General features: G+C 48.6%; 1 long non-coding RNA gene across 1 annotated transcript; it reads right to left on the bottom strand.

Annotated features, from left to right (window-relative positions):
- Positions 1-5,020: 5,020 nt before the first annotated feature.
- On the bottom strand, positions 5,021-8,552 carry LOC123586826. The gene is made up of 2 exons (XR_006706973.1): positions 5,219-8,552; positions 5,021-5,177 (listed from the first exon to the last, which is right to left on the bottom strand). It is a non-coding gene; the product is annotated as an uncharacterized LOC123586826 (long non-coding RNA).
- Positions 8,553-9,233: the final 681 nt, after the last annotated feature.

Here is a 9,233-nt window from a genome sequence, read left to right on the forward strand (position 1 = left end):
CGGCTCTGTGCTGACAGCTCGGAGCCTGGAGCAGGCTTCGGATTCTATGTCTCCCCCTCTCTCTGCCCCTCCCCCACTTGTGCTCTGTCTGTCTCTCTCTCTCTCTCTCAAAGATAAATAAATATTCAAAAATAATAACAAAAATAAAATTAGCCAGATCTTTTGACTTCTTTCTTGTCTTCTGGCCTTTAGTGCCTCCCCAAAGTTATGGGAAATGAGGGTAGGTGAAAAAGGGTGGGGACCATGCAAACGACACCTGAACGCTGGGGTTCCTTCCGAATCTGATCCAAAGCTCTGGAACGTAGGCATATTTGAACTTCCCTGGCTGTCCCCTGTCCTGTGACACTGAGGAATGACAAGGCCTCCCTGGCTTCCCAGCTTCCACCCAGTGATCATGTCCTTCACCGCCCCCCCTCCCTTCCTCGGCTCTCCGGCCCCCTGCTAGGAGACAGCTGTGATCTCTGGCCGGTTGCCCAGGGAGCCAGACTGGCCAAGGGGACCTACAAGCCAGGTGTGACAGTGACGCATCTCTCAGAGCTGGGCTGTAATTGGCCATTCCCTGTGGAGTGTAGAGACTTAGCAAGACAAAAGTCTCCCCTGTAGCATCCTGAATCCTTTTCCTGCAACTGATAAACACCAGGTCCCCAAAGCGGGAACATTTGGGAGGGAAGAGCAATGATTTGGGGGAGAGGTGTGCAGAAGGGGACCCATCCCCAAGTTCTGGTTCTCTCCCCAGCTGCACATTCTGGGAGCAGAGTTCTAGGGAATTTTACGTAAATACTGCTGTTATCACACTAATAACCGCATGCAGAACCTCAAAGAGCTTCCATATCCATTAGCCCTGTCACTCCCATGCCGTCACTGAGGGGGTGGGAGCAGCAGGCAGGGTCTCCTTACAATGATGGCTACCATTCTTCATCAGCTGTCCCCTGCAAGACAGGAGGTTCGCACACATTATCTTTGATCTTCCCAGAAATCCCAGGAGGGGAAGAGGGTTTTTTTTAATGTTTATTTCTGAGAGAAAGAGAGAGCAAGAGGGAGAGGAGCAGAGAGAGTGGGAGAGAATCCCAAGCAGACTCTGTGCCGTCAGTGCAGAGCCTGACGTGGGGCTCGAACTCATGAACCGTGAGATCATGACCTGAGCTGAAATCAAGAGTCAGTCGCTGAACCGACTTAGCCACCCAGGTGCCCTGAGATGAAGAGTTTTAACCTCATTTTAGAGACCAAGGTCTGGAAATTAATGTGACTTAACCAAGATCAGGTCCACAATTCAAACCAGAACCTGTCTGGTCCCAGAGCCATCCCCTCGTGCGGCAAGTGGGTGAGATGTGGCCCTTTGTCACATAGCGAACCGAGGGCCATGTTGGGACAGAAGACCAAGACACCTGCCCTCTCTCAGCAGCCATGCTGTGGCGGGGGCGGGTGGGGGGGGGGGACAGAGCCCCGTGCTGCCCTTCCTCTTTGCCCCTGGGTGCAGCTGCCTCCCCACTCTCACCCATTTCCAGAACTGGCGGAGAGAGTGTCCAAGACCTCTCATGCCCATTCCCTTCTGTACATCAGTAGCCACATTACATCTTAATCAGGAGGAAACCCGAGGCAGTTCGCATGGGGTCGCATGCAAGGAACACGTCCATGGAGAGTGACGACCACTCCACCCGCACGGGCCCCGGAGGACACTGCCCAGGCTCAGGGCTAGAGACAGTGTGCCAAACCCTTGCAGCTTCGGACGGGTTGCCAGAACTGGGCTCCTGGACCTCCTGGCTCCCGCCCCAGTGCAGCCTCCTCAGTTATCTCTTTGCATAGGGGGCTGGAGGTCCCGGGGGGGGGGGGGGGGGAAGGTCCAGAGGTTACATCACAGGCAGAGCTCAGCTTAGTCTGGAAGATGCTTTCTCCAGTGAAATGAGATTCCATCACATCCAAAGTGAGAATGGAAAGGCCCAGATAGACGAAGCTCTGAGACTTGCGCTCAACAGCTGTTTTCTAGATTACTCTCTCACACACACACACACACACACACACACACACACACACACACAGCACAGCTCTGCTCCAGAAGACAATGTTGCCAAGCATCACCCCACAAACCAGGAGAGGCGCTCCAGCTCCCCTCCCTCCCCCACTGCCCAGTACTTAGACTCAGAGACCAGAATCACAGGTGACTCAGACCAGACCCCTGAAGCCTGTGGCTCTTGCCGTCTCATATTCTTTCCTGTTTTGAGCTAAGTTCCAGAGTCATACAGCCAAGCAGGCTAGAGCAGTGGAAGATTTCTCTTGCCAAAAAAGCAAACGTGAGGTGAGATGGCATTAATCATGCACGTATAGCGTCCAGACAGGAGGCAGTGATCTGGAAACTGCGCAGTCTCACCTTGCTCAGCCTGAGCGCCACATGCTAATAGCAGCGATAAACTGGGGCCCCGTCAGCGAAGGCACCAGAAGTGGGTCTGGCCGAGACCCTTCCACACTGTAGCCTGTGAGAGCCAGCTGCAGATGGCTTTAGGATGATCATATGGAAGAGGGAAGAGTGTGGTTTCCAGACGTCTACAGGGGACGCTCAGAACAGGGCACGTGAGCTACAGGGAGGTAGGCTTCAACTTGGCATAAGGAAATTCTCTAACAGCCAAAGCTGGCTAAGTTATATCCATCTCATACGTAAGATATCATTTATATCTGTATCTATATCTAGAGCATGAGTTATCTCTTGAGGTGGTGACAGCTCTGTCACAGTATATATTCCAACAGTACAGCATAGTGTTTATGAACGGAAGCCACCAAGTCAGATACATCTGGCTTCAATTCCTGACTCTTATCATTTACTAACTGGGTGACTTTGAAGTAGTCACTTGAAACTGTTTCTTCATTCGTACGTAGGCATAATTACCTCCTCAGGTTTTGAGGCTTATATGAGGTTAATGCATATAGAGTACCTCACAAGGGTAAGTAAGCGCCTGATAAATTGTCGCTAAAACGATTCTTAGGTACAATGACAAGCAGACATGAAGCGGCTACCGGTTGAGGGATATCAACAAAGAGCGTCTCGGAATGGTTGGGGATAAGGGCCGGATCATCTCTGAGATCCCTTCTAACACAGAGGAAACCCAGATTTATTCACTTGTGTTCTTTTCTGTTCTTTTTTTCTCGTTCAGCAAACGAAACTACTCTGTGACAGAACCTACGCTAGCCTCTGAACAAACAAGGACTGAGAGACTGCCTCACTCTTCCCTTCCCCCGATACCTCTTCAATCATCCCTTGCCTGAAAGCCCTCCTCAGCGGATCAGAAAGATGAGATATTGGCAGTAAACACGCACACACGCGCACACACACGCACGCACACACCGCCATGCCCTCATCAACACGACGATCACTGAACTCTATGCAAAGCATAAATGTTTCAGGACTTGGCTGTTCACTCCTGCAGCCAGCTTAGGCTCACGCACTGCCTCACGGTCAGTCTCTGAACCCTCTTGATGATCCACCCATTGGCAGCAAAATCCGTCTGCCACAGCCTGGCTCTATTCCAGGAATCAATTCCCTGGGAAAACTAACAGACAAAGGTCTGCAGACCTCCATCATTATAAAAGTGACCCTGGTTAGCAGCGACCCTCATTCTACTAGGAATAATTGTCTGTTCCAGGAGAACAAATCATAACATCTCCATGGATAGAATCTGAAATAACCGACGTGGCCTAAAGCAGCTGACCGGCCACCTAGGTTATTCTACCAAGTCAGGAGCTCAAGGCTGATTTCTGCTTTTGGTATGGTGGGCATTTAACATCGGCAGGTTAGTCTTGGTGAGACTGAGGTTAATCCTTTGCCAAGCCCTCAACTTGGCACCATGGCCACTCAGTTCACAAGCCCACTGAGCAAACTGTGGAGTTGCTGAGGGAAAATTCTAATGGACATCCATGAAGTAGACCATCTTGTCTACCTGATTACCAATAGGACTTTGGTAAATATCCAGTGGAACACAGATATTCTCATTCTGTGCCCATTCCAGGAGACCCATCCACATATCTTTTTCTAAACTTCCCTGTCACCAATTCTTGAATCTTATCTTACCCTTTGCAAGCTCTTGACTATCTGGCCAAACCATTAGCAAAGCACATGAATCAGTGAGAACCTTACCTCTGGCCGTCTCTCCTCCTCCCAAGCAAATTAGTCAAGTCGTACTGCTCAAAGTACTCCCCCCAGGAGGATATCTGTTCTCCATTTCAGGGGTCCTTCCGAACGAGCTATTATGCTAAAGTGGCTTCCTTTGGGTGGATATAAATACAGCATGAAGAGTTTTGCAAAGCAATCTTGATTATTCTCCTCCTTGGTCAACTTTCCATGAATCCATGGGTGTAGATTGAGGAAGAGGTGGCAAAGCCACATGGGTGGGCCCTCTCAGAGTTTGAATGACTTGTTACTAGAACGTGAGCCATTGGTATCTGCTTGGCCAGGTTCCATTGATATCATTTGCACTTCATGATGAAGTGCTACTGGGCATGCCTGAATTTTTGGCTTGGTCAACATGATGAGTAGCTTTGGCTACAAGCTCATGTGTGGTCCAGTGGTCAGGGCTTTTTTCTATCAGGGCCAGAACAAAGCCAAAACTATCACTCAGAAGAATAGTGACTTGAGAAAGAGAGAGTATGTTTACTCCCAATGCCTCAGGACCTCCACTGGGATGCTCCTACTGAGTTTGCCACATGTGACATCGGCATCATAAAATTGGTCTCCAGGGGCACCTGGGTGGCTCAGTCAGTTGAGTGTCGGACTCTTGGTTTGGGCTCAGATCATGATCTCACGACTCATGAGTTCTAGCCCCACATCTGAAAGCCGGGGAGCCTGCTTGGGATTCTCTGTCTCCCTCTCTTTCTGTCTCTCCCCCACACTCTCGCTCTCTCTGTCTCAAAAATAAATAAATATTTTTTTAAAAATTGGTCGCCAAAATCCAAAGGGACCAGCTTCTGGCCAAGATGAAGTAATAAGGATAGGACTTACCCTCCCACCTAAAACAACCAAAAACCAGACAAAATATATGAAGCAACCATTTATGGGACATGGCATGCTAGGCAATGTAGCACAGTGATCCTTTCGAGGTGAGAAATAAACAAGACCATCCCGATGATTGTCTAGGCTTGCTATCTTCAGAGAGTTTCCAGGCTACAGGTAGGAAGGGGATGCCATGTGGAGCCTGGTGGGCTCCCAGATTTAAGGAGACAATGCTGGGGGTACAGGGCAGGTAGAATTTGCCGGAAAGAAGAGTGGAGAAAAAGTTGCACAGAACTCTGGAGATCCACAAAGAGAATCTCCCTCCATCCCTCAGCTGAGTACTCATCAGCCTGTACAGGTGAGGAATCCATGCGAAGCTGGGTAAAAGAGTAAACTGAAAAGGTTAAGGTGAAGAGTGCTCACCACTCATGCACACTGGGAATAGTGTCTGCTCCCACAGCCCACACTGGAAACCCCATGCCTGGTGGGGCAGCGAACGGGGCGCATAAATGAGTCTTGTCTCACTTGAGGGGAATAATTAGCTCTAGATTATTGCTTCTCAACTTCCTCAATTGACATTTGGGGCCAGATCGTTCTTTAATGTATAAAAATTGCAAACCTCAATACGCCTTATAACAGAGCTCCACGATATGTGAACCAAAAATTGATAGAACCACAAGGAGAAACTGACACACTCACAATTACAGTCAGAGATTTCCACCCCCCCCCCATTAATTACTAGAACAAGTAGTCAGAAAATGAGCAAGGACATAGATGATCTGAACAACACTGTCGCTCCGCTCGACCTACTCACCATGACAGCGCACTCTACCCAACAATAGCAAGAGTACACATTCTTTCAAGGAAACATGAAACTTTTATCAAGAAAGATCATCTTCTGGGCCATAAGTAACATTCAATGAGTTTTAAAGGATTTGAGTCATACCAAGTATGCTCTCTGACCACAAGAGAAATAAATTGGAAATCAATGCAGAGAGATAACTAGAAAATCCCTAAAACTCTGTGGGCTAAATAACACACCTCTACACAATCCATGGAGAACAAAGGAAAATTAGGAAGCGTTTTGAGTCGGATGAAAATACAAATACGACATCAAAATCGTTGGTTTTGGGGTAGTGATACTTACATGACTTTTATTATTAATCATAATAGCTCAAATTTATTGAGTGAATATTATTATGTGCCAGGCATATGTAAGTACTTTACATGTATTATCTCATTTAATCCCTAGAAAGTTTCACATGAATAAGGTACTATTATTATTCTCATTTTGTACGTGACGAAATAGAGACTTGGAGAAACAAACAAAAATCATAGCAGTACTTAAGGGGAATTTAGAGCACTAAACACATAGTTTAGAATAGAAGCAAGGTTCAAATGCCTCTCTAGGCTTACGTCTATCACTGCCCTGATCTGTGTGTGTCTCCCCAACAAGGGTGTAAGCGCTCTGAGGACTGTGCACATACCTCGTCCATCCTTAGGAGTCCAAAGGCCTCCAGAAACATGACTTGACTTAACCAAAATTCCGCCATTATTGTTTTTCCTGTTCTAGGAGGTAGGGAACGCCCTCTACTCCGTTCCATCTGGAACAAACAAAATTCTGGCCCCATAATGTAAACCAGGTCTGCCTCTGCAGAACTGGAGATGGGTCCATGCCCAAGCCCAGTCTGTGAGGGAAGACAGAACCGGCCACCCAGACCCTTGAAAATCCAAGCTCTTTCCTACCATCAGGCTTTGCCCTTTCTAGTCCCTCTTGTCCCAGTTCTTCATGTGACCAGCCCCTTCTCATCCTTTTGGTGTCAGCTCAGATAACCCCTGGGAGGCCTTCTGAGATATAATGTGCACCTGAGGCTCCAGTAAGCCCATTACCTGTGACCCAGATTTCATCTGGATGACTACCCCTCCCCCAATGGACAGCCCCGGTGAAGCTGTCACTCAAGGTGCCCTGCCTTCCTCAGCCCAAGAGTGAACACCTCTGTCTCTGGACTGTGACTCCTGGGCAGAATGTCACCAAAACAGAACACAGTCCAGAGACATTTCTCCCAAAGGCCACCCTCTGAAGAGACCATCTGTGGGTGCCTGCCTCCACTTACCCTTTTTCACTTTTATTCTTTCCTTTGGTCCCTTATGAACTCCCCTTATCCTTTCAGAAACTTCCTTTCATTGAGTCAGTTTCTACTGCTCGAGGGCAAGAACTCTGATACTCATTTCCTACCCTCAGTCACTATCTATTTACTCCATCCATAGCATTTTTCAAAACCCAAAATAATTTTAATTTTGTTAACGTTTATCGTCCGCCGCTGCCACTAGAATGTAAGCCCCATGTGAACAGGGACCTTCCCTGCCTCGCTCCCCGCTGTGCCCCAGCACCCAGCCCCAGGCTGGCATGCGGCCGCAGGGGCTCCAGAGGGAGGCAGGACCACACTGTGGCCTGGGTCGCGCTGTGAGGTCTGCTTTACTGGAGCGCTGGGCTGTGGGAAAGAGCAGGAAGGAGAGGGCAGTGGGAGCCCATGAAGGAGCCTCCACTTTTCCCGGGAGAGCAAATCCAGCTTCGGCATTCCCAGCAACAGATTCCAAGACCCGATCTCTCCTCTGCTCCCCCTTTGATCTCTACCAATCCTTTGTAAATCTCAAGCAGTGTCTTGTAAATCTTTAATTACAAGAAAATTGCAACCCAACCAGCGAATACATGAACAGTGTTGATAAATATTTAAAATTGCTACAGCAGCAGATCTGAAGGGATTAAGAAAAGATATATTGGAGTGACAGTTATTAAACACTACATCCCAGTAAATGTTACAGAGCAGATAAATAATGCAAACCCCTGACAGGCTCTCCCTTGCCAACAAGACAGGGGAGATCAGCGAGGGGATATGGAGTCGAGGGGGGGGCATGGGGGGGGGCGGGGAGTGAGTCCTCACTGCCTGTGGCTGGGGTGTCCGGGAGTGGACAGCTATGGACTTAGCTTGGAGGCTTGCCCTGCCTCACACTCCCTCAGCACCACTGTGTCCACAAAGCAGAGGTGGATGGCGGCTGGAAGGCAGGGGAGAGAAGTCTCTAGAATGGCTGTATTTGGGGAGCTCCAGCTGCTGAGCCCTCCTTCAGCGCTGTCCCTCGAGCAGCCACAGCCCAGACTCTTCCCAGGGCTCTGGAACTGGGCCATTTAAGCCATTACCACCATACAACCTTTCACAAGGGAATGGGCATCCTTCCTTCATTCAACTCTCCTCACTCACTGATGCACCGTTCACCTGCCCCCTCCCTCATGCCCTGATGGACTCATTCATTGATCCATACCTCCACTAGAGAGTGCATTCTTTCACACACTGATTCAATTACTTATGCTTGTACTGATTTACTTATTATTTGCTCACTCACTGGTCAAATGTTTATTGAGCACTTGTTACATAGCAGGGGAGATACAAAGCTCAGTGAGACCCAGCACTTGCCCTCAAGATCTGAGAGCCTCAGGGCGCCTGCATGGCTCAGTCGGTTGCGCATCCAACTTCAGCTCAGGTCACGATCTCACAGTCTGTGAGTTCGAGCCCCGCATTGGGTTCTGTGCTGACAGCTCGGAGCCTGGAGCCTGCTTCAGATTCTGTGTCTCCCTCTCTCTCTGCCCCTCCCCTGCTCATGCTCTGCCTCTCTCTGTCTCAACAATAAATAAAAACATTTTAAAAAATTAAAAAAACAAAATAAAGATCGAGAGCCTCGTCTGGGGCGGGCGGTGGATAAAAATGTAGATAAAAATACTACATAAAGGGACCCTCGGCACTTGGAGATTCCAGATTTGCAGTTTGACTCTTCGATAAGCAACCACAGGGGTCTGTGACTGTCAGAGATGCATACTGTTGTTGAGACACAGATTTAACCACACCGAGGCTGGCATGTGGGAATGAGGAAGGCTGGAGAAGACAGGGAAAGCTTCCTGTAGGAGGTGATGTCAGGGCACCAAGTGTATGCCAGGCAATTTGTTTGTTTACTTGTAACAATTCCCCAACTCACCTTAAAGATGTAGGAAATCAGAGATCAGCTTTCCAAGGTCACAGTGGTAGTGGCAGAATAGAATCAGAACCAGACACTGACTCCGAAGTCAGTGTGATTTCTACTACACAAGACTGCTTCCCAGGGGGCCTGGCCTGGCCAGCCACCTATCTACAGTGAAGAAGAGAAGGAAAATCTCTCCCCTAAAAATAGTGAGACAGGGTTATCTTGTTTATTTATTTGAGATCTTGAG

Source organism: Leopardus geoffroyi, chromosome C3 (genome assembly GCF_018350155.1).
Source record: "Leopardus geoffroyi isolate Oge1 chromosome C3, O.geoffroyi_Oge1_pat1.0, whole genome shotgun sequence".
In the NCBI taxonomy this organism is placed as follows: domain Eukaryota; kingdom Metazoa; phylum Chordata; class Mammalia; order Carnivora; family Felidae; genus Leopardus; species Leopardus geoffroyi.